Source organism: Canis lupus, chromosome 37 (assembly GCF_048164855.1).
Source record: "Canis lupus baileyi chromosome 37, mCanLup2.hap1, whole genome shotgun sequence".
Lineage (NCBI taxonomy): Eukaryota > Metazoa > Chordata > Mammalia > Carnivora > Canidae > Canis > Canis lupus.
In genome coordinates, this window is record NC_132874.1 from 21,507,347 (window position 1) to 21,534,176 (window position 26,830).

At 44.3% G+C, this 26,830-nt stretch overlaps 1 protein-coding gene across 8 annotated transcripts in view; it reads right to left on the bottom strand.

Annotated features, from left to right (window-relative positions):
• Nucleotides 1-26,830, bottom strand: part of CDYL (chromodomain Y like) — a 230,733-nt gene that overhangs the window by 41,931 nt on the left and 161,972 nt on the right. The window lies entirely within an intron of this gene.

The following is a 26,830-nucleotide window of genomic DNA, read 5'->3' on the forward strand; positions in this document are numbered from 1 at the left end:
ATATATATATTTTTAAAGATTTATTTATTTATTTATTTATGAGAGAGAAAGAGAGAGAGAGAGAGAGAGAGAGAGAGAGGCAGAGAGGCAGAGACACAGGAGGAGGGAGAAGCAGGCTCCATGCTGGGAGCCTGACGTGGGACTCAATCCCGGGACTCCAGGATTGCGCCCTGGGCCAAAGGCAGGCGCCAAACTGCTGAGCTACCCAGGGGTCCCCTCAAAAGTATATTAAAAAAAAAAAAAAAAAAACCTGAAGGAATCCATCTAATAACAGAAGACATGTAATAAGGTCTCTAACTCAGAAAAAAAAAGACATTAATTTTTTGTAAAGATGCCAATTTCTGTAAATGACCTGACTGAATGCTGTCTCAGTCAAAATTCCAGGAAGTTTCTTCCTGCGGAGTGGAAAATGAAAAGCTAACTGTACACTGTACAGTGACCTGGAAAGGGACAAGAGTAACCAAGGCACTGGAAGGAAACCAAGTAGGAGGGCTTTCTCTACCAGATTATCTACAAGACTTAAAGATACTTCAATTAAGACAATTGGAATTGGTGTAAGCAGAGATAACAGAATGGGCTGACTTGTATACAGACAGTCCCTGGGTTATGCAGCAAAAGTGGTGTAAAACTGGACTCCTATACATACACTAGGGGAAATGACAGACCTAAATGTGAAAGCTTCTGGGAGACAACTTAAGAGAATGAATTTGGGGATTAGGGAGGATGTGTTAAACAGCATGACAATAGAGGGAAAAAAAGACAGATACACTGGAGTACACTAAATTAAGAACTCTGTTCATCAAAAGACCATCAGAGAATTAAAAAAAAAAAATCAAGCAAAGACTGAAAAGAGAACTTTGCAACACTTCCGACAAAGAGGCTGTATCAGAGGCTGGTGCAGAGTATGCAGGGCTTGTATTTGGAATATGCTCGGAACTTTTACAAATCGGTAAGAATAAGCCGCTGAAGTAGCAGCAGGCATGCTGTTCACGTAGATGAGACGGCAGCAAAAATATGGAGGGGAGTCTAGGGTATTTTCAAGATCGTTAGGGGTGAGTTTCCTAGTTGTAGGATATCAAACTATACTTCTGAAAGTGATGGGGACGGGGGGAGAAGATGGGAAAGCTCTAGCCAGTAGGCTAGATCGGGGCGGGGACTGGCAAACCAGGGTGCCCGGCCCAAATCTGGGCTTCCGTCTCTGTAAACAATGTTCTGCTGGAATATCCAGCTACTACACTCATCTGTTCACACACGCTGTCTAGGGCAACTTTCCTAGGCCCAGATATGTTGTAACAGGGAGCGTAGGCTCCAAAGCCTAAAATACTATTTGGCTCTTTACAGAAAAAGTGTGCTGATCCTTTGGCTACACTGTCCTCTTATGTCTAGTGTAATCATCATAGAAAGGAAGGGGGGGGGGAGGTTAGTTCCCTGGAAGACTAGGAGGAGGTAACAGTTTAGCTATTAGCAGGATTTTAAAGCAAAGATTATTTTCTACAGTCTAAATTTGTTTTGCCAACGTGCAGCCAGACTTTCTCTGGCTAAAAGCAGAAAGTGTGGCAATGTCATAGAATCACCAAAGCTAACAACTCCAACACAGAGATATGGGTTGTATTTAAAAACTATTAACTTAAAAAAAAAAAAACAAAAACCATTAACTTAAAAAGGGGTTACAGGAGTACTTTTTAAGGAAACCACAGATGCTCCCAAAACAGGTAACCTGTAACTGATCTCTTAATCAAAGCAAGCAAACATGAGCAGGCGTTAGTAATGTTACTGAGGATGAACCACCTTCAACAGGTAATTCAGGAACCTATATTCTGATATGATGCTGTCTGTATGTTGTACTCACGCCTATCTGAGGGGCAGGTATAAAGTTCATGTTCAAAACAATTCCCTGTCCCCTGACAGTCCCAGAGCAACAACATTATTCCTTCTCACACACTCCACAAGTATTTCTCATCCCTCCCTACTTTTTTTTTTTTTTTTTTTAAATAACCCAGGCTCCCCTCTCAGTTGTCTTAATTATATTTGAAACTTTAATGTACTGGAGAACCATTACCATGATTAAAAACAACTGAAATTAATGGTCATTTTTGGAGAAAAACTCTCTTGAAAACCATACAATTTTGACGTTGATCATCTGATATCAGTGTGAATACTGGGTCTGCTTATTTTCCACAAATTAAAAAAAAAAAAAAAAACTGGCTAAAAATCAAATGTGTTTTTGCTGCTTCTCCCCACCCACTCCCAACAAGATTCTGATGTTTCTGATGCTCTCAGAATAATGAAGACTAACCTCATACTCTTCAAGATTCCTATAAATCTTCTCAAAAGCTCTTTCCCTGTATCTCAAGATTTTTTTCCACATTACATCTATCTTCAGAGCTTTCACCACCTAGATTCCATTCCAACAATCTTATAATATATTGTACCTTTCTCAAAGCATACTTCAAAGAGGTGGGCTTCCCTTCTGTTTACACAGATACAAGACAGATTGATCAGTGATTGCTTATCTCTTCATACTAACAGGCATGTCATCTTTGAAGATAAATCCACTGCCTGAAAACTTAAACTAAGAGTCTATCTGATGTTTGAAATAGGCTCTCCCACTCTTGATTAGAAAGTAATTCTTGGTAAGGACTTGGAAGAAATTTGGCACACATCAGCAAAATTCACTGAGGTGGCTCTTAAGTCCACCATGACTCAGTCCTTTGACGGTAAAGTTCTGAAATCAACAGTTCTGAGATACGTATTTATATTTGTCATGTGACATTTTAAAAAAGCTGATTTAAGTTTTTATTTTCACATTAAGAGCACACAATCTAAACAATATTTTAAAAACTATGCCAACTTTAAGTTGTGAAGCAAGACCACCAGACATTTGTTACTGGATTCCCAAGGTCCTCCCTTGTCTCCCAGCCTCTTCCCCAACACATTTATCTCCCCCGATTCTAAGCAATGCCACATTTTTGGAAAGGATAATATCAATCTTACTTGGTAGTTTCCAAAATCCCAACTCTTTTGTTAAATCAAGTTTTCATTCATAAAATGGAGCAGTACAGTTAGCTTTCAATTCTCCGTGGCAACAGGAGTTCTGCATAGTGCTAAGAGCTTGAAAACAGGAAAATAAAGATGAGCCTTCTCATTACTCACTCATTGGTTCTATGCATGCCCATGCAAGAAGGATTTTGGCAGTGTTAAAAATACAGGCAAAACCTTGTTTTTTTTTTTTTTTTTTTTTTTTTTTTTTTTTTGTGCTTTGCTTTACTGCACTTTGCAGATATCGTGGGGTTTTTTTTTGGTACAAATTGAAGTTTTGTGGCCACTCTGGGTTGAGCAAGTAGATTGGTACCATTTTTCCAACGGCGTTTGCTCATTTCGTGTCTGTCACATTTTGATAATTCTTGCAATATTTCAAACCTATTTCATTATTATTATATTTGTTACAATGATCTGTGTTCAGGGATCACAGCTCGCTGAAAGCTCAGATGATGGTTAGCATTTTTTAGCAATGAAGTATTTTTAAATTAATATACACTGTGTTTTTAGACATAATGCTATTGCACATTTAAGAGACTACAGTAGAGTGTAAACATAACTTTTATATGCACCAAGAAACGAAAAAATTCACTCTAAAAAAAATTCACTTTGCTCGCTTTACTGTGATCTTCACTTCATTGCGGTGGTCTGGAATGAGCCCGCAGTACCTCTGAGGTCTGCCCATATACTACCTCTTGCGGTGTCAGTGTGTTTTTACAAATTATTTTGGTTGTTTCAATCTGGCCACTCAAGTTTGATATGCTTCCGTGTCTTCTGTTTCATATATACCATCATCTCTTTAAAGGTTTGTCCCATCAGGATGACCCTGAGAAGTCCCAGTTCCTGGCCTCCTGGTCCCACTTACCTTGAGATAAAATGTTAATCTGAACTTCCTGCTCTCCACAGTGTATGACCCTGCTAAGTTATAAGGACCAGCAGGGTGAAGGCCATGGGTCGCTTCCTCTTCTTTTAAGAACCTGAGACACTGTTGCTGCTGCCATCTACCCATCATCCTGCCCTTCCCACTTCGTGGCAGACTCTGGCCTCTTACTAATTTGGAGAGAACCTTCTCTCCCTCTTCACCTGAGGGTGGGCAGGCAGATGGCTAGGTCATCTTTACTCCGCCTGGAAGACCACGGGCAGCAGGCAGCCTTTCCCTCCCAAGGACATAGCTGAGAACTGCCTTTGAATTACAGAAAGAGCTCCATGGAGCCCCTCCCCACTCCTCCCAAATACACTGAAAAACTGCTTTGGACACCATATTGGTTTGATTACCACCCAACCCCATTTCCTAGTAAGAAAGTAGCGTTTCCCTCCAGACAGGCTGCCTGCCTTCTGCTTCTGGGCTTCTGTGTACAGATGAGAGGGGGCAGGTCAGTGTCCCCACTCTCTCAAGACTAGGGGCTGCTCTGTAACACAGGATTTTTATTATTTTTGCTAATTTGGAGGTGGTGGGAGGCTCCTGCAAGAAGCTGTCTGTGAATCTGGATCCACCACAGCCAGTATCCCTCTACCTTCTTGCTCAGAGCACTTTGGCAGAGATGTCAGAGGACCTAGTTCTGTCATTTACTAGCTCTGCGACCATAAGCCATTTGTTCTTCCTTATTGTTAAACAAGGGACAGTAATATATATAACATTTGCTTCACAGGGGACCTCAAAGTACTCAAAAGTGATTCAAACCAGTTACTATACTATCACTATTACTAATATTATTGGTAAATATGCTCTTCTGCAGAACAAGGCGAAGGACAGAAACTTGATGCCTCACTGGAGACCTGGGAATGGCTGTTTAACTTGTCACATGCCTGCACTAGCACAGCGGGGGCTCTGACGCGGCTCCGTGGAAGTACATTTCTGATATTCATGGGTATTTCTGGTCCATACCGCTTTCTGTTCAATGCAAAGAAACTAAAGGGCTTCACGAAACTCCTTAAAACCATGTACTTATGCACATACAAATATGACCATCAGCTGAAAGACATAATCACTCCTCTTGAAAAACCACCATCGACCACAAGTAAAACAACACCCGACATCTACCAAACTTCAGGTGAGGTCAGTGATGGGAGAGGACGACTGAATCCAAAGCACAAGCTCAGGTACTTCTTTCGTTACCCTGGGAGGCTGTTCTGATTGGGATTTAGGATTTCTTTCCACCAGAGTGATTTTACTTTATGACACAGTGAAACAGACCCAGAGACAGATGTTGGTTCTTCAAAATGTTTGTAATCACACATACGCAAATGCCAGGTTGGACACAGCCCCTCCCCTGGGAGCCCTTCCTCCAGATTCAGGCCAGTTTGGTTAAGTGTTCTTTGAACCTTGTGCCAAAGGCAGGATACTAATGGTGGAAAGTCCACTTGCCCCACTGTGCACCTCCTGCGCTGCTTCTCCTGGGCAAGTGTTCTTTGTATGGTGGCTGATTCCACCCTACCATGAGCTCCTCAGAGGGACGGAGACTAGCTCAGCACGCCTGCCCTTTAATTCAGGTACCAAGGGTGTAAGTACAGAAACCCCTTAGGGGGCTGCTTCACTCTTTGTGGAGTTGGATGTCTGAACAGCTGTCACCTCACAAGGTCAGTGCTGAACGAAAAGGACTCATTCTTCCACCATCACTCTCTCCACACAATACCATAACTAACTCTTTAGGGTCTTTTGATGATATCGAATGTTGGTGCCTTTTTAATATTATTTGTATGATAAGCACTGTATTTTGCATATGCCACTCTGCTAAACAGAAAGCTTAAAAATAAAGACATTTAAAAACAACCCTAAAATAATTCTTAAGTAATAAGAAATAGTGTCAAAGACTACAGCCACACTGCAGAGATTTTCTTTCATTTATAGTCAACGATCAATATCAAAATGTCAAATGGTTCACATCATGTTTCTACTTCAACCCCTTCACCATACTGAAAAAAATCCAACCTCCTTACCCTGCCCTACAAAGCCCTACATGATTCGGCCCCTGACTATCAGCTCTTTCAACCAGCACTTTTGGTCTCTTCCTTTGATGAACAGGATGCTACTTCTCTCCTAAGCATCCCCTGCAGAAAACAGATGACCCTCAAGGCCACATACAGATAACAATGGCCTCGAGTTGTCTGAATAAATGAGAGGTGGCCCTGCTATCCATATACTCCTGGAAAGAATGGATCAGATCAAATTCTCTAAAACCAAAGCCAACATTTTTCATCATGGTCAGAGGGAAAAAAAAAATCTCCAAAGTGGAAACAAGGCTGAAGGCTAAAACAGGATGCCTACATATCACTTCAATGTCATGCCGGAGCACTGTGAGATGTGTCCACCAAAGATTATGGCCTTCTCTAGGGCTAGGTACTTTCATTTGACTTATGAATTTGGCATTGATTAGGATATTCTAGAACTCTGTAAGCATGGATGTTAATTTTTGAGAACTGATGGTGATATACAATGAATAGCATTGGTTAGAGATACAAAGGGCAACCGCTCAGGAGAGAGGTAACACCGAAGGTTGGTTTGATGGTCCAGAAGGACGTTCACTGGTTTTGTACTTAACCCTGGGGCTCTTCAGGCGGTCTATTCAGGCGGTCGTTCAGTGACTCTAGTCAGTCTCTTGAATTTTCTTTGAAACCAACTTAACCATCATTTCGATTCCTGAAACAAATTTTTGACATATAGTCATTCTGTATTTATGAGACCTGTGTTTATTTTTTGAAAATCTTAATTTGACAGATGCTACAGGTTTAAAACTAACAATGCTATCTCCATGTCCAGCATGGAGCCCAGAGTAGGGTTTCAAGTCAAGACCTTAACCGAGATTATGAGTCAGCCGTTTCATTGACTGAGCCACCCACGTGCCCCAAGAAGTTACTTAAATGGATCCCCTCCTGAGATTTCATTTTTATCTAAGGGGGATTTTTAGACACACCATCCTTTTTGACTTGGAACACTGAGGCCATGAACTATCATTGTTCTCTAGAACAGATACTCAGATTGCTTGGGTTTATGCCTTAAGTCACGAAGATCAGCTGTTAAGAAACAACCTCCGAACCTTGTATTTACTGCGAAGATGGTGGTGTTCACCAAACAGAGAAATACTCTTTCAGGTCTTACAATTGTGCCTAATTGTACTTTTACTGAGCAGTGTGTGTGGGCGCGCATGTGTGTGTGTGTTTGTGTACAAGTGTGCATGTGCTCTGTGAACGTGATTCACCTGTTCATTCTCAGGATATTCTCAGGTGAACGTGATTCACCTGTTCATTCTCAGCTTGAAGCCACATCTGTGGCTCCCTGGCAATGTTCAGTGTTGTGCACACATTCTCTACATTATCATGCTCTCAGCTTCATCGCGCTTTCATTTCTATTTGTCTTGATGTCTTCATTTGGAAAAACCAAACCTTGCAGTTTCAAATTGTAAACTGCCTTAGGTCCTTTTTCAAGTTGTGTATAAGTCACCAGAATCACTCCACTCTTACTTCTTGGACCTCTGCTTACGCTTCTCTACCTAGACCACATCTCCCAATACAGCTGCCGTTTAACAAAACCCTACTAATGCTTCCAGGACCCTGGAGACACCTCTACCCTCTTCACCACATTACTGCTGATCTCAGCCAGACACACTCTCTCAAGTCACTTACAGGCATTTGTACATTGCCTTATGTTACAGCCTCCGTAACTGGCTTCTCATCCCAGCAAATACCAGCTCCTGGAGCAGAGAGACTAGTCACTTGTATGTCACCAGTTGGAGCTCATAATACTTGGCACACAGTGTGCAGGATGCTTAATAAATCAAGTTGAGGGAAGAAAGCAGAAAGTACAAAGGTAAATGGTCGTTAAATGCAGAGCATTCGTTCATTAATGAGCACCTATTCTGGCCAGGAACAGAGATAATCTGGTAGGAAGAAAGACAAGCAAATCAGAATGACCATTTAGCAAACCTGGGCAGTCAGCCATTGTCTGGCGCTGTTCTGGATGCTGAAGATATGGGGCTAGAAAGTATATATAGCGTCCAACCTCCGGCAACTTACGTTAATAAACACACTAAGTATCCAAGTAGAAATGTGGATGATGCTAGAAAGTCACAGAACATAAATGGTCTACTTTAGAGGTAGGGGAAGGAGTTTGGGAGAAGATCAAGGAATGCTTCTTAGAGGAATTGCCAGGGGCTGAGGCCTGGAAGATAAGGAATTAACCAGACAATAAAATAGAAGCACGTGTGAAACCCTGAGAAAGGAGAGAATTTAGCCAATTCCAGACTGGAGGAAGCTTAGTGCACCTGAAGCAGATGCACTGAAGGGGCAAGCCATGGAGGGCTCTGCAGATCACAGTGAGGAGTCTGAGTCTGATCTCAAGTACATGAGAAAGCCAAGAAAGATATTTCAGCAGGATATTAATGTAGGATTATATCTCCAAAAATTCTTCTGGCGACTAAGTAAAAAATGGATTGAAAAAGACAATTAAGAAAGATGCTGGGGGTGCCTCAGTGGCTCAGTTGGTTAAGTGTCTATCTGATTCTTAGTGTCGGCTCAGGTCATGATTTCATTGTCATGAGATCAAGCCCTGCATCAAGCTCTGTGCTCAGAGGGGAGTGTGCTTGAGATGCTTTCTCTCCCTCTGCTGTGCCTCTCCCCTGCAAAATAATCTTTAAAAAAGAAAGATGTTGGTTACCTAGACCAGGAGGTGGCAATGGCCGGAGGTCAGGAAGGAGATGGACACTGGCACACTTGGCATGGAGTGGAGTGGGCAGCGGGGTGGTAAGGATGAGGGAGAGGGGCAGGCATGGCCCATCTGTGGCTTGTGGCTTGAGCTATTAGAGAGATGGAGGTAGCACTCACTGAGTTCCCTGTTCTCCCTGCCAGGATGAAGGAGGCCAATAATTAATGCAACTGTTTACAATGCTCCTGGTAAACAAACTCACTGTTTACCATGCTCATGATGAAATTTATCACTTTAAAAAGCCTATTACAAGGACATACGTAATGACATGATAAATAGATCATCTTTCCTCCTGATATACTTGATTCCTTTCCCGTTCTGGATGGGTTCCCTTATGAGATTTCTCTACTCTCACAGAACCACAAGACAAATATTTCAGATGACTGAGAACGCCTCTCTTGGCTTGGGGTCATGAGGGGTGGGGTGGGACTGGGATGGTAAATTCACTCACGTACACTCTGTCCACCCTGGTGCATGGGCATGGACACTTGAGCCTGTACCTATTGTTTACAGCACAGAACCCTTTGTGGATTAATCAGGTGAGCAGAACCCAGTAAAGAATGGGGCATCTAGACAGACACAGAATGTGACCCCATGCCCTGAAAGCAGACCCCCTAAAGAAAGTATCACAGTATTCATTAAAGTCACACAGCACATTTCCAGGTAGGTGTAAAGAGTTGCTGGTTGGAGGATTTACAGTGGGTCAAAATGTCACAGGGCCACGTGTGGCCTACTGGTGGCCCTGTCAGAAGTAAAGTTTCATTTTTTTATGGATGGAGAGGGAAAAATGAGGAAAGACCGTGGTAAGCTCACAGGTCAGGCACTGTCTTTTAAGGAATAGCTTTAAAGTAACAGAAGGTTTTATGCTTCAGAAAACAGACCCTGCAACCTTGGGGAGCCAAGGATGAAGGCCAGCTAATGCACAGTTCCGGGGCATGCCACTCACGCCAGCTGCCACAGGAAGAAGTTCCTGATGCTGTGCGAGGCTGGCCCACAGCACCCGCGATCATCGAGAGCTGCCCCAGGGACTCTAGCTGTGTGTTGTCACTCTAAGCAGCCAGCTTCATCTGCAGAGTGAAAAGGCTAAGCAAACTAGACTGAAATTAAGTATCTCCTAAAGCAAATTCTAAGATAAACATCCAGCTTTAGTCCAGATTAGCACTTCTCTCTCTCTTTTTAAAAGATTTTATTTATTTATACATAAGAGAGACACAGAGAGAGAGAGAGGCAGAGTCACAGGCAGAGGGAGAAGCAGGCTCCATGCAGGGAGCTCGATGCAGGACTCGATCCCGGGTCTCCAGGATCATGCACTGAGCTAAAGGCAGATGTCATCACTGAGCCACCCAGGCGCCCCTTAAATCCTGCACTTTTACCCTTGTGATCATCTACAAGGACTGATGATGGCCTGCCATGTGGCTTTCAGGCTCCTTTCCCATCGGGTGTAATCAGGCTGTTGCCAAGGCTCGCCGCCTTCAGCTGTGGCTCTGAGCCAGCCTTCCACAACAATCATTAAGGACGGGCCACTTCCCTCTCTGCCAGGGAGCACAGGTATTCCTAACACGCAGCGAGGGCTGAGAGCTGCGGGGACTCTTAATCAATATTCCTCCAACTGGGGTACGAGAAGCTTCTCAAGGGTACTCCGTGTGTTTGGCCTTTAGAGGAGTCCACACACCACGGCTGAAGAATGACAGCCCTTGGACCCCTTGACAACAGGCAGGGGCGTTTACGGGTCTTCTCAATTATGGATCCCGACCGGGGTGGCAGGGGACTCAGAGCTCAGGACAGAGCCACGCCATCGCACCGACTACTCAACTTGACAAGGGATGTTTTGGCTGAAGGTTAGAATCACGTGTTGAAAGGCAAGGGCTCACGAGAGAACATTTAACGCATCATTTTACAGATGAGGACGAAAGCTACTCAAAGGTTAAGACAGAAAACTGACCTCAACGCAACAGACTCAAAATACAAAGCAAAAAACCTGAAATACAGTGTAAAAAAAATAAGACAGTGATTTTAAAATCTGGTTTTGAGCATCAAGGACTACTTCAAAACTGTACTCGAGTCAAGTTCCAGTAGTCAGCTTTTCTTTTAATTCTTCCAGAAATCCAGGAAACAGACACCACCAGCGGCCCCCCCGTTCTGTGTCGGGCATGTTGGGAAACCCTGTCCCTCTGGTGGTGAGGCTCTCGGGGCCACCATCTGACTTACTCGAGCCCCCGTTTCTAATGTGGACTAGTCATACTCAGTAACGTGTGCAACCCTGAGGCTCGCGGAGGAGTGCCACCCTCGGGGGTCACAGGATCACCCAGATGAAAGGAGCAAGAAAACCCGGTGGGTAACTGCCTGTTAAATGCACATCAGAAAATCCCTTGTGAAAACTGGATTACTTTGCAAGTGGAAAATTCACTAGGGCAACCCCTCCTTCCCAGCCAGACTGAGACTCCTCTTATGGCTCTCCTTGCCCCGTTATAAAGCCGTGGCAGGCCTGTCCCATCAAGTGCGCTTGACCTGAAACACCAGAGCACACACCTGTGACAGGGCAACGGGACATGTGTCCCACTTTCCCTGCCAAGTCCAAAAACCAGTCTGGGTCCCAGCAGTCAGAAACAGTGTATCCAAAGCCACACCATGGATAAGACACGACATGTTCCAATGCTGGCGTGGGCCGGTGGCCCTGTCCTTCCCCCTCCAGCCCCTACACTCGAGCTGCAGCTAGGAAGACAGGAGGGGGCGATGCTGGCGGAGCTCACTCCGCTCTCTGGCGACACAGCAATTAAACAGCGTGAGCCTCCGCAGTCATGCTGCTAATGTTCACGTTACGTTTCCACAGTGTTCTTACAGAACCAAAATGTCATTTAACCTTTAGAGGTAATGCCAAGAACTAGCTACCACGCTTTGCTGAAAAGTGTCATCCAAAGAAGAAAATACTACAATTACGATACTCACACGGAATACATAATTTAAGACTCTAATAGCAAGATGAAAAAAGAGTCTCTGTCCAGTTTAAGAGCTCCAGGTAACAATGTGTGTTACATTTAATAAAAGTCCCCCTGCACATCCTTGGGGCAGGCAGAGTGTCATTTACTGGATAAAATGCAGAGCCCTCCCTCCATTAGCAACATAAAACTTAATTAAAACTGAGGGTGCACCTTCTCATATACCATGTCATCTTATTATTTGACTTTAAAATTTAATTAGAAGTAACTAAGTTCTTTCAGGGCTCCAACCACCAGAGACACAGGATTCCCACGACAATGACAGTTAACACTAGAAACGGTCCTGTGGGTCTGGAGGATAAAGGTCCTGGGTGTAAGGTGTCTGACAGGTGGAAGCCAGCACTGGGGAAGGAGGGGCTCCTCTGCACAGAGCGTGCTCGGGTCTCCACGCCATGCGGCTCTCACCCCACTGGGGCCAGTGGCCTTGCCAGTTTAATCAACGGAAACGAATGTCGTGACCTCTTCCCTTATTACTTGAAAATAATCCAGGGATTCATCCTTCCCCGCAGACTGCTTCTGAACCCACCCTCCATCGGAATTTGGCATGCCACTGCAGAAAAGACACCGAAACACAGCCCTCCTTGGTGACAGAATAGTTTTCCGAATGAGCCGAGCCCTTCAGGGAACAACCTAGGTGTGTCTCCCGGGAGGAGAGGCCAGCACCCATGGGCACCCATCATCACCTCCCATGTACTGACTCGTGACCACCCTGACATGTGGGACACTGAGCTGTCCCAGAGTGATTAAGACAGTCCTTTAGAGGTCACCAAGGACTCCAGGCGGTTTGATATTCTTAATCAAGTCTCGAGAGGGTTGGAGAGAACAGAAACTCATGTTAGTAGCCCAATCATTGAAACCAACTTCATTAAGACTGCGATACACATAATTTTTACAACCATGCTAACGGGCCTACTATTCTTATCCAACTTTTACTTCTGAAATTCAGGTTAACGCTGGGGTAGGTGGTGCGTCTCAGGCTGGCAAGGGCACCGTTGGCAACCTGGGGCCTGAGGATCTGCTAGGGATCAATGCCACTATTTCAGTGCACGGACTGTGCAACAGGTCCTTCTTAGCACAGAAGTGAGGGGACTATCTACAGTGCACAGCCGCACTCCAAGTGGCTAATATGGTCCTAAGTACAAGCGGCACTTGTTCCATGGGAGATTTACACCTTCTCCCCAACAGCACGCTTCCCCCTCCCAGCCGCACATACATAAATAAGAACTTAAACTGCAGACAGAAATTAGAACCGCAATTGAGATAACTGGGCAGGAAGGAGGCTGTTTTAAGATATTTTGGGAACCTAGTATTGTCCCCATTAAAAAGAATATTTTTAAGCACAAGCAACTCTTAAATAATGAAGCAGGAAGGGCAGACCAGATGTGATCATAAATAAACCTGATGATCAAGTGTCATCTTCCTAAAAGGTGGGGAGGGCCGGGGCATGGAGAATGGAAGAGCAAATACACAGTTCAGAAAATAACCCGGAGGAAAAAATACTTTGAAGGTTAGGATTTTAAAGTGCTTTCTTAATATTTCATATTTTGAATGCCTTGGCAGAGCCTATTTATGGTCCTAGACTGAGAGGCAATTACATTAGGTCCTTACCACTCGGGGAGATGGGTATTTACTACATGAGGGTAATTACTTTTTTTTATAGAGATAGTTTATCTCATTAGATGTCATCATTTCAGCAAGAACAGGTCTGCACAAGGATTAGTTTATTATAATCTCTCTATCAATGGTCTGGTGTGCTGTTCCTGCATCAAGCAATGTTGCCTATAACCCTAGGGTTGAACTTTCAGCACCTCGGTCTGGCCAAGGTGGGGTAGGTGGTGCGTCTCAGGCCATCCATTTTGGGCCATTTCACCCTTGACTTTGGTGGGGAGGCAGTTTTACCTATGTTGCTACTTCCTGCCAACTGCGATGCCATTCAAATGGATCCCTAGGGTCAGAAACAAAGGCTCTTTCATGAACATTTGTCCTACACCAGGTTATGGGCTCCTAGAAGTCAGGGGCCGTATTTCACTGGGCTCTGAATTATCAGCATCCAGCAGAGCCTGGCACACAGTAAATGCTCACTGAATGCACGATAAGGAGGTGTGGAGCTTCCAGAAACTTCCCTGTACAAAGGTGGCTGACTGTCAGAGAACGGCATGGAACATATTCAATCAGAAATTAAAAGCAGAGTTTAAAACATGCCTTAAAGCCAGAGGAAAAACTATTTCAGGAACTCAGACTCACCAAAGGCAGTTCATCAGGAGCCAGCAACCATGCCTGGAGCCACGTAACATGAAGCAAGCGCAGCCAATTCTAGCCAAAGCCACGGGGTGGGAGAGGTAAAGGGATCCAAGAGCCCTAGTGGACCCACACTCCTTGGGAGAAAGTAAATTAGAAGCCTGCTGGTCCCCTGAGCACTCAGATAATGGCAAGTAGTTGTACACATTTTAGAGGAAAAAGTGTGCTCTTTTATCATTGCATTTGTTCAGCCAATTTAAATGAATTCTTTTAGCTAGATTTTGCCCAGATAAAAAAATATTGCATTAATCTTAATACGCTGTTAAAATGTAACTTTCAAATTCAATAATATCAATTAAACAGTAATTACGAAGACACGTTAGGATGAGCCATGAAGAGGAAAACGCTTTCTCTCCACTTCCCACACTGGGTGGCCACCTGTTGCAAGGCAGGGAGTGGAAACCCTGGGAGAAAAGTCTTGGTTCTTGTTCTCAGGAAGGTCCCTGTACATGGGGGACACAGCTGTAAGGAGGAGCGTGTCGGGGTGCCTGGCTGGCTCAGCTGGTGGAGCATGCCACTTGGTCTTGGGGTCATGAGTTCAAGCCCCACAATGGGGGGGTAGAGATTACTTTAAAAAAAAATAAAGAGGTGTGTCAACTCCACTTAAAGGGACATGTGCAAGTAGAGCAGCGCAAGAGAATGGGCGGCCTGCGGACCTAGACTGCTTTGGAAGAAGGACCCTAAGGGCTTAGGCAGCAGGAATCCCCAGCGGACGGCCCTTGGCCCCAGCTCCTGTTCCATCAGCATCCTCCCGAAGGCCCAGTGCACCAAACGTCCTTCTGCGTACGGGTGGCCATGGCAAGCAGTCTTAGGGGCTGTGCCACTTAAGGGGTAACAGAAGAACAGACACAAGGGCAAATGAGAAAAGAAACAGCCAGAGAAGTAAAAGGTGCACAAAAAACAGTAGTGTTCCTGGAACAAGCATCCCAAAAACAAAGAGGAAGCAAGAAGTATCGGGGTGAGATTTTAAAATGTGGCAGGAAAGTAAAATGGTTCAGCTGTTAAAGAAAACAGTGTCGCGGCTCCTCAAAACTAAGAATAGAATTACCACAGGATCCTGCAATTCCACTTGTGGGTATTTATCCAAAAGCACTCAGAGCAAGGTCTTGAAGAGATATTTATACACTCGTGTTCACTGCAGCATCATTCACAACAGCCAAGAGACAGGAGCAACCCCAAGTCTACTGACAGATGAGCGCATAAAGCAAGCATGGTGTATACATAACATGGAATATTATGCAGCCTTAAAAAAAGAGGGAAATCCTGTAACAGGCTTCAACGTAGATGAATCTCTAGGACATTGTGAGGTGATGTAAGTCAATCAGAAAAGGATAAATACGGCAGGATTCCACTCATAGGAGGTATCTAATGTAGTCAAAATCACAGAGACAGGGGTTTGCTGGGCTGTGGGGGGAGAGGGCAGAGAGTGCCAATGTTTAAAGGGTAGAGTTTGAACTGTAAGGTGAAAAGGTTCTAGAGCTCTGTAGCACAGCAACGTGACTACACTTTCACCGTTTCTCAACTATACAGTTAAAGATGTTTAAGATGGTAACCTTAGGGTTTACGTGTTTGTTGCCACAATCAAAGTGAAAACAGAAACAAAGCCATGGTGCTCATATAAAAGGCTGGGAGTGGCCTGTACTGGTGAAGACAAGCACCACATCAGAACTGGAGGTGACTGGGGCCTGGGGCCTGGGGCCTGAGAGCACCTGAGGAGCAGCAGGGCAGGAGCCACTCTGGGCGTGGGTGGGAAAGGAGAAGGGCAAGTGATCACGGATGGAATGCTCCAGAAGTGTGGCCTAGGAGGAAAAATCAGAATCAGGGTGCAAAGCAGCAGAACCCTGAGGAAAAGGCATTAGTGAATTCTAGTCCCTTCCCGTCTTTCAGGCTGGTGTCATCAGTAACATGGGCAGGACTTAGCAGTCCCAGCCGGGGTGACCAGCAGCACATGGATGGAGTGGACCCAGCACACTGCAGGGACGCAGGAAACGCTGCCAGTAGGATGAGCCATGAGGCTGTCGTGGCTTCCGTGTGGAGCCCAGTCCTCTGGAGTGATGGCGAGCACTGGTGGGAAGGGCGGGCCTGTCTCTGGCGAACGCTGACACAGGGCCAAGAAGTCTGTGAGGCAGACAGTAAGGAGGGGCGGGGAGAAGGAACACGCAGGCCCCGACAGAGAATTGTCCATCTGGGTCGGGAGGAGGCTGCCTGTGGCCCCCCAGGCCTCGGAGGACTGCCGACGAACACTCTGCAGTCCAGAGGCCGTGAGGGAAGGCAGGGGACCTGCGAGCAGGGCAGGTGTCTGGTTTCAGGGAGGGCAGGAAGGAAGGCTAATGGGAAATCCTCCTTCGGGAGGTTGGGAGCCTTGGGGAACTTGAGGAAGACACAGCTGTTAGCGCTGCAGGTGTGCTACTACGTTGGGGGCAGATGAGAAAGGGGAAGAAAGCAGTTCAGCCAGGGATCAGGTTACAGGCACAGGCTGCAGGGGCGCAGGGGCGCAGGGGCTGTGGCTTGGGAAGGCAATGAGGAAATGCAGAGAATCCCGCAGTGAGGTTATTTCCATCTCACAATGACCAAGAACTAAGGCACTAGAAAGGCTCTACTGGTCTGAGGCTGAATCTAGTGACACAGCTCTGGCAGTGAATAAATCTGGGTGAGGGGGCCCTACTTATTACCCATAAAGTTGCCTCCTGGATATTGTCATACGGAGCAAAATTATTCACTGGTATTTTTAAAAGATGTTGTGCACCATGAACCTACAGATGTTTTCTTGAGTTTTTCCAGCTCAAAGAATTACGTATCATTCCGTGTTTCAAGCTCAAAACTTGCCCTGGCTCTTACTTCCTCAGCAATTTCTCCCAACCACCCCCACAAACCTCGTCTCTTTTTCACACGTACCCTTTTGGGAAGACAAACACTAATGATGAAAGTAGAAGTGAAAAAAACTGCTCAGACAACTTCTTCCCTCACAACACAAATGTTAATTAAGCACCTATTATGTGTAAACAATGGGACTAGACAATGCAGAAGATTCTAAAGATTACAACGTTTGCCACAACACTTTCCCATTCTATTATCTAAAGTTTTGTTGAATTTGTCTGTCTGTTCTGGATCTTTCTCTGGCTGTCTTCCACCAGATTTTACTTTCTTGGAGATTCCCCTAAGGAATCAGCTCTCCTCTACCTAGCCTAGGCGTCCAAGCCACTTAAGACTCCACTCAAAGCAAAAGCACGTTGGGGAACAGGACTCTTTAGTGTCTTCTTTCCAGAGTTTCCTAATAAACTGACTGGAACATAGCCTTTTCTCCTTTGTAACGAAAAATGCAGCTGGCCTTGAAAAAGGCGATGTACCAAATTAGGAGGAGATAGACACCGTGCTCAGCCCCCTCCAAACACAGGACTCTAACAGCTACCAAGGAGGAAGAGCACACCAAGACACACAAAAATAGAAAATGCAAAGGCGAACACAGAGTTCAAGCTCATGGTGAGCAACATCCAGGTGTACTGGAAGGTCACATACGCTTTGAGACGATTGTTCAATTACTATTCCATATTTAGCACTCACGGTATTCCATAACTTAGGAAAGCACTGTTGGATTTTAAAGGTGCTCAGTAACCTCAGGCCGGTCAACAGCTCAGCCCCCACTTCCACTCCTACCGTGAACAGCCCTGGGGTTTGCTTGGGCAACCAGAGTTTGGATGACGCTGATCTTCTCTCTTGGAACTTCTGGGAGAGTTAAGACTCTTTTCTGCCTGGCTTACTGGGAGGGTTGGGATGCCACCCAGAACTGCGGGCAGCATCCGCCTTCCCTGAAGGATGGGTCCGCCTGAATGCAGCCAAGAGAGCCCAGAGGTGGGGAGAGGGACTGGGGCTGAGAGGGGGGGCTGGGGCTTGGTTACTTTTTAGGCAATGGATCCACCTATGCCTGAGCTTGCTCACCTGAGCCAACAGATGGCATTTTTGTTTGCTTCTCTGTTGAAGCCAATTTGAGTTCGGTTTCACTCAAGAAAGAACAAGTTTCGTCTAATAAAATACTAGCAACACCGAATTAGGCTTGTAAAAAATGCCTTTCGCCAGCCTGACACAAACTGAAGTCAGGAGCAGGCTATAATGTGGACCCTACTGTCTTACGAACTCTGCTGAGTGACTTTTTATCAAATCCCTTTCTCTTTTCCAACCAGGCTCACTTATAAAACATGCATTCTCTGGAAGACGAGGAATGATGTGAAAGGAACTGACAATAAAATCAACAGTATATAGTTGGGATAAGACTGGATGGGCTGTACACTATATACATACGTAGCTGCTCTCACTTCTAAGATATAGGATGTCCTAAGAGGAATATTCTAGAAGACCAGGACCCTGCTAAAGATAACAGCAATAAAAATGGGAATGAAGTAGTAGGGATTTGTTTCTTTTTTTAAAAAATGATTTATTTATTTGAAAGAGAGACAGCGAGCGAACAAGAGAGCCAGAGCACAAGCAGGGGCAGGAGGAAGGGAGAAGCAGACTGCGCTGAGCAGAGAGCCTGACATCAGGACTTGATCCCAGGACCCTGAGATCATGACCTGAGATGCAGGCAGACACTTAACCGATTGGAGCCACCCGGGTGCCCCAAGACAAGTGGGATTTGTAACAGGTGTTCAGCCCCCCGGCAGCAGGTGCCAACCAGAGCAAATATTTCCAAGAAAAGGAATTTCCCTTGAATTGATGACTTGTTTTTATTCTGCCCTTGTGCCAATCAGTTACAAAGTTCAAGAGGAGCAGGAACTACAGTCAGATTCTTTCCTGACATAGGACCTAACGAACCCAAATTTCTTTTAAATTGTAAGACTCCAAGTTAATAAAATACACTTTGGTATATTCAAACCTGAGCAGGAACCATAAAATCAATGCAAATTAATTTGAGGCTTTCTCATTAAACTCTTGTAAATCCCTTAAGGCAGAGACTAGATGGCACTATTCATTCTAACCTCTGGCATGGAAGTATCTGTCCTTGAGTGGGTACTGGGAGAGCCAAAGTTAGTGACCTCTTCTGAAATGCTCCTGTTCAAAGTATGTACTTGGCAGGCCAAACACGTGGAGATTAGCGTGGTCCCTGGGCAAGGATGACGGGCATAATTCAACAAAGTCTTTACATTTTGAAAAACTGCACTACTCTGTCCCCCATCAACAGGCAAGAGAGTATATAAAGGGAATGAACAGAAAAAGAAATGCAAACAATTCTAACCTGTAAAAGCAGAACTTTCACAATTTAAAATTAAAACAAGGAGATACCATCTTCTACTTTAAGTATGTGACAGATATTTAAAAGTTGATTAAGAACAATAGGAAAATGGGCACTCGCCATTTTTATAGCTTGTTTAGAGAGCAATTTGGCAACATCTAGCAAAATCTTAATTACAAGCTTGTACTTTATTCTTGTTTACAGCAGCAAGTCTCCAGCTAACACTCAACGGGTGGGAGGGGGTGCAGGGTGGATGCATATGCACATGTGTGTATGTACGTATGTGAGTATATAAACACAGACACACGCCTGCGGGAGGGAGAAAGTCAATGAGGCCAAACGCAAACAACTGCAGAGAAAGTGATAAAGTGTACATGTTCTTCTTGTACTGTTTTTGAAACTCTCCATAAATTTGAAATTGCATCCCAAAAGACACAAATCAAGTTTAAAACTTCAAAAGAAGGGGCAGCCCTGGTGGCTCAGTGGAGCGCCGCCTTCAGTCCAGGTCATGATCCTGGAGTTCCGGGATCGAGTCCCACGTCGGGCTCCCTGCGAGGAGCCTGCTTCTCCCTCTGCCTGTGCCTCTCTCTCTCTGTGTGTGTCTCTATTAATAAATAAATAAAACTATAAAAAAAAAAAAAACTTCAAGAGAAGTGAGGTAAGAGTTCTGACTCTTAAAACAGAAAGCTAAAAAAAAATAAAAATAAAAAAAATAAAAAATAAAATAAAACAGAAAGCTCTCCATGACATGACACATGATGTTAAATGAAAGAGGCAGATACCAGAACAATGTACATAGTACGATTCCATAATAAGAGTGTAAGTATGAAGAAGGTCTGAAATGACACCTGTCAAACTATTAATGTTCCCTCTGGGGGAAGGAATGGTATTCTTAGGGGAGAAGGTAATGGTAAACTTTCCTATTTTGCTCAGTGTACTTCTAAATTACTTGTATAAAAATTCACAGTATTTATAGATTACTTAAGAGGTTTAAGACAGGAGGTGCATTAACATTTCTGCTGTTGCAACATCGATAAAATGTATCCATCCATGTGGAAAAAACTCTTAATGTCTACAGCTGAGATGCTCACACAATGGATGTACCCAGACACAGGCCCTGGGCAGGCAGATGGGAATAACAGACATTGCGATCTGTCACGATGCCCGAGGCCATTACTAGCATCTTAAGGGCAGGGCCTGAGATGCTAAACCAGCAAGTGTCCAGGCCCAAAGGCCAAAGCGCCCCCTGCCGCGAAATACTGACACTAAGTCCCCAGGGAGCAGGCATGTACAATAGAGTCACACCATAAAGAGCCACAAAACATTTTAGAGGAATGAGATAGGGCTATTTGTGTGGATATGAAAACATATCCAAGATCTATCAAAATTAAAAATAAAACCCTAAGTTGTAGAACCGTATGGCAAGTAGGAGCCCACTGATGTATTTAAAAGTTGTGCATGTTTATAAAATTTCTGGAAGGAATAAACTGTTAACAGCAGTTTTTTCTCTCTGGAGAGAAGGAGGAGGAGGTGGGTCCTGGAGGGGTGCTTCTATTTTTCTTTTTTCTTTGAGATGTTTTAATTATTTTATAATGCTTTCCTGTCATTAAAAATTTCTAATTATAAATATTTATTAAGATAAATTACAAAAGCCTGAAGACAGTTTTAAATCAAGCTATACGAAGGCTAAGCAACCTCATGAGAGAATAGGATCTAACTATAAGAATCTAAAATATGCTATAAACAGAAGAAATTTGTAGCGTTTTTTAATTTATTTCCCATCTTGCTGTATAAAACCAAATTTAAAATAAAGCATGGTACGGGGGGGGTCGTTGCTGCACTTTGGCGAGTAGCAGAGCCACGTGGGGGTCCTGGGAAACAGGTGGCTGGGCCCAGCAGACATTCCAATCCAGGAGGCGAGAGGGGGGCTTGGGCACGTGCATTTCTAACAGGCCCCCAGATGCCACTGCGGCACCTGCTCTTGGCATCAGGCTTTGAGAATTGCTGGTATAGGAAAAAATACCCAAGAGAGTGGAAACAAAAAGAGAAAACCAAACAATCCCAAAAGCTCTGAAACAGGTTCATTGGGTTACCCCTCCCCAAGTCCTAATCACCTCTGAACAACACCATCAGACCCTGGAAGTTAAGGGGGCGAGGGGGTCTCTGGCAGCAGCCCCTGGGCTGCTCCTGCTGGGATGTGTGTTGGCCAAGAGCTGGCTGGGCTTCTGTCCTAAATTTCTTAGGCCAGTGGAACTTGTTACTGTATTTAATTCATTTTTACATAAGATAAGAGATATGGTTACAAGAGGTGAGCTGAGGCCTCAAGGGAAACGATGTCTAATGCTCTGGAAAGGCTCTAAGTGAAAATAACTGTCAAGTCAGGTATAAGTGAGAAAATGGGAAAAATGAAAAAATCCCAGGACTGTGGACCCAAGACAATATAAGCACCGACGTTTCTGCTCCACGTCAATGAAATCCAAACTGGCAATAGTAGATGATGCATTATGGATGCACTTCCCATACAACTGAACTCCGATCAACAGATCCATTCCCAAGGAAAAGGGCTCGATTCACCAAACAAGTGGCAAATCAAAGTACTCCTTTATTTAAAGGCATGGGCTTTAAATCAATGGCAAAGAGCTGCATATTTTTAGCTTTTACAATGAAATGATTATGGTTTTATGTTCTCAAAGATTCCTGGAGGTGGCCAACTCTTGACACTAACAGATGGCTGGCTGCTGCTGGACAAGAGCATCTTCCGTAAGAACTTTGTGCCTAAAACACCACTAGATGCTTGAGTACAGGGAGTTCTGAGCCCACTGGGATCCCCTCAAGGAAGAAGGAACAACTGTGTCTGGCTACCACATCCTTCTGCCCGAAGTACCTAGTAAAATGTTTTGTGGGGTGGGGAGTTGCACATCTCAAAACTTTGCCTCAAAACTTTACTTGGTTCAATTTTAGCTTCTATAATCTGCATATGAATAAGGTTTTTTTTTCCCCCCCTGCAAAAAGCTTTATGAATAAGTAGGTTTGTACCTTGTGAGATAAGTGGAACTATCTACCATGGAATCCATTTACAAGAGGCTCCGGTAAATGTTGGTTTCCAAAGTCTTTTGTAATCAAACCCTCACTGACACGGTCAATTGACTACTTGTTAGGCACAGCTTCGACTGTCCTCTCTTGCCGTCTCCTGTTGAGGTCTGCTCAGTGGCTTCTGCGACTGGTCTCCTGATTTCTTAACTTTCCCTGGAGTTAATTCTAATCTCGGCATATAAATTGTAAATGGCCCTAGGGGACTGTGGGTCTCTTCTTTGGGTGGAGCTACTGATTTGGAACATCAGCTTCCCTGATAATGATAGAGAAGGGAGGTAGATCATCAGCTTCATATTCTTATTTGGGGGAATTTACACTCCAGCTCCTCAGAAGAAGCCAAATCTTCTGAACAAGTTCTCCTGGGAGCCTTTCTTGGATGGAAATGCTCATGGGATGAAAGACTTGTGGGTAAGTTAAGGTACTTCTTCACTTTCTTCCTGAATTTTCTGGCTTTTGACTTAATAGCAGCAACCCCATGCAGTAACACTGATTGGGTTTAGACCTTTTTTTTTTTTTTTTAAGTGTGTTAGCAGTGTTTTCTCAAATGTCATACTTTGTCAAACGAACAATTATATATATTTTTTTAAATCTTTTTTTTAATTTTTATTTATTTATGATAGTCACAGAGAGAGAGAGAGAGGCAGAGACATAGGCAGAGGGAGAAGCAGGCTCCATGCACCAGGAGCCTGACGTGGGATTTGATCCCGGGTCTCCAGGATCGCGCCCTGGGCCAAAGGCAGGCGCCAAACCGCTGCACCACCCAGGGATCCCCGAACAATTATATATTTGAATTCACAAAAGAATAAACTAACAATAAGACAGCTTTAAAAAACAATTGCTTCTTTTGTAGGATTAATTTGTTAGGCAATTAAAAGAGCAAGAAAATAGTATCATTAGCTTATTGATAAAGAACAGTAGAGGGGCAGCTCGAGTGGCTCAGTGGTTTAGCGTCGCCTGCAGCCCAGAGCCTGATTCTGGAGACCTGGGATCAAGTCCCACGTTGGGCTCCTTGCATGGAGCCTGCTTCTCCCTCTGCCTGTGTCTCTGCCTCTCTCTCTGTGTGTCTCATGAATACATAAATAAAATCTTAAAAAAAAAAAAAAAAAAGAACAGTAGAAAAAGAGACAGTGACATGGCCTAAACTTTAAAATTTTTCATATTTCTAAAAGGAAGCAATATAGTCATCTTTTAAATCTTTGTTTCATACTTAAAACAGTTACAAACCAAATATACATATGGTTATTCTGTAAAAGCAATCCTGTGTGTTAAAATTCTCCAGAAACATTTACTCTTTTGGTTAACAGATATTTAAATATCTGTTGTGTTTGGTGGCAAAAATATCCTTCATACACACGATTAATGCTTTGAATAAGATGACTCATTTCCCAGTGACTTCATGAGTATCTGCTTCAATTTTCATGAGTATCTGCTTCAATTAGTTTTAGAAAAACAAATCAGTTTTCTATGTAGCCCTAAAATTAATGTGGAAAGTAAAAACAAACAACTACTTTAAGAAATTATGAGTATGGACCAACAACCTGACACAGCTTCAGTACTGCTCTCAGAAAAGAAATGCCCTGAGGGCTAGTAATCGGTTTTCTAGAATGTTCCTGTACTTCTGCCCTCCATACCTTGTCATCTCAATAGCATTTCTTCCCTCACATTCAGTGTGACCCAGCTATAGGGATCACTACAAAGAACTCACTACAGCCCCTGTCTTCAGTGAGCACCCCTTCTATTGGAATCATTCCCTCCACAAACATTGGCAGAGCATCTACAACACACAGGTCCTCTCTGGACATGGTAGGATTTAGCACTGGCAAGATGCCATCCCTTCTTGGAACTTACTTTCCAGAGGAGAGAACAAAAGCATCTTTCTGTATACAAAGAAAAGGATGAGGAGAAGCAAAGGCTCTAATCCTCTGAAGCATCTGCCTGTAGACAGCCATATATTGTCTAAGACACCATTTGCTTTTGCTGTCATATTTTGTTCAGAAAGGAAACCCCAATGGGAGGCTCCAGAGGGAAGAAGATGGTTCTTTCCCCCTCTTCATCTGAAGCCTGATTTGATAGATCATGGCCATGTCACTTATCACTGTCCTAAAAACCTTCCCCAGTGGCTTCTATTCTTCCTTTCATCTAAGTGGAGAGTGTATTCTCAACAGCATATAGGACTCCCAGCCAGGAGAAGAAGGAGGTCACAAGGGCCTTGCAAATACAGTGTTACTCTCACCCCAACCAATCTAACTCCACAGAGCAAGATAAAATAATTTAAGATTTTATGCTCACATATCTCTGGTGGTTTTAACCAAAGCCACCTTTATAGGGACATTTAAAAATAGTTCAAAATGGGAAGAGTAATGAAAAAGGAAGGCACTAATTCCTTCTTTAAACAGAAGTCACTATCCTTTTATAGGAAACTGAAGGCTTTGCAGAGGAAAGCCAAGCCTGTGTAAGTGTGCTCAAGAGAAGTATGGGAACTTTAGGGTCAAAGAAGTTCCAAAAATCAAGCCCCACATGTCCCATAGAAGCTGCACGGACATACCACCTCTGTGGACATGGGGAACCACAGGTCTTCTGAAGCCCTTCGTGTCCTCTTACTTCCCAAAAATACTGTCCTAGAAGCGTGACCTTCTAGAGTAAGGATTAGCAAACTTTTCTGTGAAGAGCCAGACTGAAAGAACTCTTTCAGCTTTGCAGGCTATACAGCCTCTGTCATAATGATTCAACACTGTTGAGAGTTTAATGAGAAAGCAGCCACAGACCATGAGTGAATGAATGAATGTGTCTGGGTTCCAATCAAACTTTATTTATGCAGGGGACCCTGGGTAGCTCAGTAGGTTAAGTGTCTGACTCTTGATTTATGCTCAGGTCATGATCTCAGGGCTGCGGGATGGAAACCTGTGTTGGGCTCCGTGCTAGGCATGGAGCCTGCTTGAGATTCTCTCTCCTTTTGCCCTTCCCCCCAATCTCTCTACCTCTCTCTCTCTCTCTCTCCAAAACTAAAGAAAAAACAATCTTTCTCTCTCTCTCCCCTTCTCTAAAAACCAAAGCAACCACCCCCTACACACACAAACATGGACACAGAAATTTGGATTTCTTATATTTTCAATATGTCATTAAATACTATTCCTCTTGATTTTTTTCAAGCATTAGAAAACATCAAAACCATTTTTGGCTTGCAAGCCATACACTACAGATGATGGGGTAGGTTTAGCCAATGGGCCGGTTTGCCAACACCTGCCCCAGAGTCAGCAGATGCCTAGCCCTTACCTGCTGCACCACAGCCCAGGGGAGTGCCCAGCCCTGAATAATTAATCAAGAAGTAAATGCTCCTTGTCTAGTGAAGGTAGCAAGCAAAGGTGAGAACATGGGAGTAGGAAGAAAGAAACGTGTTCTGACTCCATCTCTGCCTTCAGTTCTCTCTGAACATCAGTCTCTGTGGACTTGAGTTCCCGCTCCATGAAACAGAGCATACGGTTAGATGGCTGATAAAGTCTCTTCTGCTCTGAACCTCTATAATCCTTCATTTACGACAAGTTAAAAGAAAACCGTATCTATGAGCAGGCCAACAATTCGGGAAGTCAACTAGGTAAACAAGCTCACACAAGTCCCAAGTAAGGCTGAAACTTTTAGAGTGGAAGAAAAGCAGCATTTGGGGTAAAGCGTGTTATCTGAAAGACACTAGCCAGATGGCAATTTACTGTCCAAAGGGATGCCCCAGATTTCTGGATCCATCCATTCTTCACTACCACACAAAGGTCTAAGCCAAAACTCACTGATACACCACAGTGAGTTGGGTTGGGCAGCATCTCAGGTAAACATTTCTCCTTTAGGGAAACAGCTCCTCCCCTCCAAACCAACACCATTTTATTTTATCTTACTCTACTAAGGGTGAGTTACAGAAACACAGAGAAAGATACAATTACAATACTGCAATACACAGGACGTGGACAGCATATGAGGCCAAAGGACACAGAGCCAGAAGGCAGAGGGGCAGTCCCACAGGTGACCGAGGAGCAGGGGAGACGTGACGCTTCTGGCAGAGAACGGCAGGAGTGCTGACATAGAGGCAGCTGAGAGAGGTGAGGGCCAAGCAGAGACCTAGGAGCACACCTGTTAACTAAAGCAATGGTGGCATGATCAGACTGGTGACGGGGGGGGGGGGGGGGGCTCCTCCCGTCCAACAACTATAGTAAATGGCCAGGAACCATCAAGAGGCAGGAATCAGGGAGACCAATGTGAAAGCTATGGCAGGTAAGAAATGATCAGGGCCTAAAGTGAGGCAAAGCTAGCTAGTTTCTCTATATTAAAGAAACCCATAACAGAATTCTATAAAAATCAGTGGCCAGCCAAGACATGGGGACAGTAAAGCTAATCCCAGCTGGGCAGTCTTTGGAGCTGGGTCATAAAACAACCAACTAAGCTGCAGAATCCAGGAGCAGGAGCAGAAAATACCATCCCTGCTGAGTGGACTCCTGT